Below are 3938 nucleotides of genomic sequence, written 5' to 3' on the forward strand. Positions count from 1 at the left end.
TGCTACACGATATAGGCATCGTACTGAGCCTTGCTCTTCAAGTCAAAATCATTTTTAACGAAAACAGGGATAAGTGTGTTCAGCTTGTCGCAAACAGTGATATTTTTTTTAGAAAAACAATTGAAAAATTACCAGAGGCAACACTTATAACATCTGTTCATACCAAGCATGTGTCAAAATTTTTATCACGTTTGTAGCAGATTTCTATGGCGTTCATTACTGCTCAAAACACTTTGAGCACATATTTGACTTTCTGACACCTTTTTTACGTTCGAGGGGATCAAATTCCTCTGTCAGATATCACGTCCTAAATTTTACGACGTAAAACCTTGTATTATATTCTATGGCGTCAAATACATCGACGTCTACTTTACGGCGAGAATGCAATCATCGTTTAGTGGGCTTTCAACGTCTTCAAAACGAGGAGCTTCGCGTTACGACTTAAAATTCAATTTTGACTACACGTTACGTCGTCATTTAACAAATAAGTTTTACGTCGTATCTTTTACGACGTAAAATTTATCACCTTTTTAACTTGTCAATCAAAATCTTGTCAAATAAGTTTTACGTCGTAACTTTTACGCCGTAACATGTCAATCAAAAATGCTCACAATTTTTAATAAGTTAACTTCAAAGTCTTAATACATTACCATTTATAATTTTTAACAAGTTTCTTAATAGATTACGTAACCTCAAAGTCCTAATACGTACAATATTAAATAAATTCTTTCCTTGGCTACCGTTTTTAAGACAGTTATCATTCGAGCCGAAATTTATTATAATCTCTTCCAGTTTTCATTTGCGTGCATAAGTTTTGGACGAAAATTTGCTTTTATGACAAACACAAAATACAACGCAAGTGCCGATTTTTCCATTAACATTTGTTGGTGTTGCTTTTCGATTTTTTTTTAACAAATTATAAAGAAAAACACACTAATCTATCTTAATAGATCTCGCTTTTTTTGTTTTGTTTTTTTTTTGTTTTTTTGTTGTTGTTTTTTGTTTTTTGGTGCAATGTAGAACCTGATAACTTGTAGTACACGAAACATTTACCACACAGCCCAATAGTTTATTCAACCTGACATCTTTGCTAATATATATTTTCTTTTTCCACTGGAAATACGTACCTGGGTTTATCAAGAAAAAATGTTAAAGGATCAAAAAATGGAGCAAATCTTTCATAAAAATTTGTACTATCTTCTCCTGGAATTTGACAAAACCCAAGAACGAACACATGCATCATTTATTTCTTGGCCAAAGCTATGCACGAAAAGAATCCTACTTAGTGGTATGTAATATTTCTGAGATGTTGAAGGTATTCAGGTTGATCTCTTGGACTGAGTTACCTCATGCATTATAATACTATGATAAAGTTATAAATTTTATAATTACAGTAAATCCTCCATGATCGCTCTTGTGGATGGGGGGAGGGGGGGAGGATATTGTTTTGCAGTTTTCATTCGAAATTTAAATATCCAATTTTAACTATGTATTTGTACTAAATGAAAGCTGTTCCCCTTCTTGCAACATTGAAAATTATCACAACCTCTGGTAGTTGTGCGTAGGGCAAGATTGTTCCTACAAGGTTTTTGCACTGGTTTTCAGTCTTACCTTAACTAAACATGCATACTATAAGATATGTAACTTAAAAGATCACCCCTCCTTACTTACCACTTGCCACTTAAATAAGACAAATAGTTGATTTATGTTTGCAAAAAGATCTAGATGTGACTTTCTTTCGACCGAAATTATGTGTTTGCTTTTTTTTTTCCATAAGAGTAATATCTTATGCTTAGAATGCGCTCATAGACATGGTGGCCGTTAGAGATTCCATTTTCGTGGGAAATCTGTTTCCTAAATTGTTTCTAAAAATATTCTGGTCCATTAAAACCCCGTCATATAACCCTAACCCAACCTACTTAAACGAGAATGAAACCATCCTACTCAAGTATATAACTGGTAGCTTATATGAATAGTAAGGGTTCCATTCTCGTCTAAATAACGGCTCCTGACTTCATCCAGAGGGAGGAAATCCTCCCATCCTAGCGGTGAAGATTGTAGAAGCCATCTGGGGACAGGCGATCGGCGAGCGAAGGCGTCACTTCCATGGCGGAGAGTTATGCTGGTGATTGAGAAAAAAGTAGATTTTGTTATTTTTATCGTTGGATTGTATTTCTCGAACAATCGATCTTTGAATTTTACAAAACTTCACAGTAGATAGAATATTAACCTTAAGTTGAGGAACACAGGATCTGAGCCTGCGTTTTCAAAGAAAACCCCCGTGTTCCCGGCAGTGGACATCTTGGGTACTATAATCGCCCTGAAGTGGCCTGCAATTAAAGGACTCTTTATGCCCACCGCCAGGGTCATGGAGTTTGACTGTTCTTCTAACCGAGGGATGCTCCACTGGAAGGTCGCCACTCTTCCCGGCGTCATACGTGGAGTTACCTGAAGGGCAATGGTTGAAATCTTCATTAACACCTTAAGTTGTATAAACCATTTTTGTAGCTACTGCCTTTAAGAATTTGTGGCAATTAACTGTTTTCTTTTGCTAGTACTTACATCGCTGAGTTGGTTTGCCCCCCTTTCTGCTAGAAGCAACTGCTGGTGGCTCTCCGTATTTTCTGCCTCGTGTCTGGCAGGCTCCTCTCTGCGCATCACATCGTTGCACACCGGGAATGGACAGGCAACGAACGCGCGGGTACATCCGGAGGCAATGTGCCCGTTCAATTGGTCCCTGGAAAAGATAATTTCCTTTTGTTTACACCATTAGTCGTCATGTATACAACGTTTAGATTAAACGAAGAAATATTAACAATTTATGAGAGGGTTTCTTTCATTTAATACTCGGGGAGATTGCAGGAGACTTAAAACTGATGGGCAGTCGAATATGTTGTTTTCCTCAGCCCTTTTTATGTTGTTTGATCAGTATTTGTCTCTAATTCTATTTTATTTCTGTTTTATCCAAAGTAGAGCTACGTTGTTCGTTCACGGTTTTTGAAGTGGTTTTTTAAACATCAGTTTACATTATTAAACTAATCAGACTTACCGAGGTATGGAAACTACGTTGCAATTGAAGGGGCACGTTACAGGAGCCTTCCGGCATTCCAACTCCTGGTGTTGGTGATACTGCCGGAAGGGCAGCGTAACTCCGCAGTACCCGCAATCTTGGGGACGCATGTCGCATTCGCCGGCGTGCCTTTCAACCTCTCCGCGAGGGAACGTCTGTATGCAACCTTGGTGGGTGCATTGGACAGGCTCATGGAGGCATTGCTGTTGATGATTAGAGATGTTCTCCAATGGGCCCGTCCAATTACACCCCTCTGCTCTCCTTACACAGTACAATTCCAGTGAATCCACTACCCTGTCGAAAGTGATTATGCCCCTCACGTCCGAGGCTTGGAGGGGTTGCCTTCCGACAGGGCAGTTTCTGTTACCATGCAAATGCATCCACTGCCTTAGACAGCCGCGGCAAAAAAGGTGTCCCTCTTTGCATGCCACTGCTTTACGTATGACGTATTGACTGTACGGGAAAGAGAAGGACATAATTCGTTAAGTATATTTTACAGGGACAATTGCCCTACCCCCCTTGGGACAAATTACCTACCCCCCTAGAGTGAAATGAACTGGGATCAAGGTTCCACATACGTTTTTTTCTTTTTCTACTTTGCCAAAAAAATGAAAACGCTGGGGGAGGGGTAAGAATTCAACAATGATTATAAAATATCAAAGCCACTGATTCATTACTAACTTCCAGAGAGAGAGGGTGTTTACTATACAGTACTCCGGATGTCAAGAAATAGCCAGATCTAAGGGTTTTGTTAATTATTAATTAATTTCTTTAGGGGGAGAGGGGAGATAGGGGTAAAAAAATTTGATGGCTTGATTTGAGCGTAGGGATTTTTTATAAGAGGCCGCGCGCGGGGTGGGGGCGGGGG

The 3938-nt window shown here is 39.2% G+C and overlaps 1 long non-coding RNA gene across 1 annotated transcript; it reads right to left on the bottom strand.

Moving 5' to 3' along the window:
• Positions 1–591: 591 nt before the first annotated feature.
• On the bottom strand, positions 592–2497 carry LOC148718838 (uncharacterized). Its single transcript, XR_015994099.1, has 2 exons — positions 2231–2497; positions 592–2122 (listed from the first exon to the last, which is right to left on the bottom strand). It is a non-coding gene; the product is annotated as an uncharacterized LOC148718838 (long non-coding RNA).
• Positions 2498–3938: the final 1441 nt, after the last annotated feature.

Source organism: Stylophora pistillata, chromosome 12, assembly GCF_964205215.1.
Source record: "Stylophora pistillata chromosome 12, jaStyPist1.2, whole genome shotgun sequence".
In the NCBI taxonomy this organism is placed as follows: domain Eukaryota; kingdom Metazoa; phylum Cnidaria; class Anthozoa; order Scleractinia; family Pocilloporidae; genus Stylophora; species Stylophora pistillata.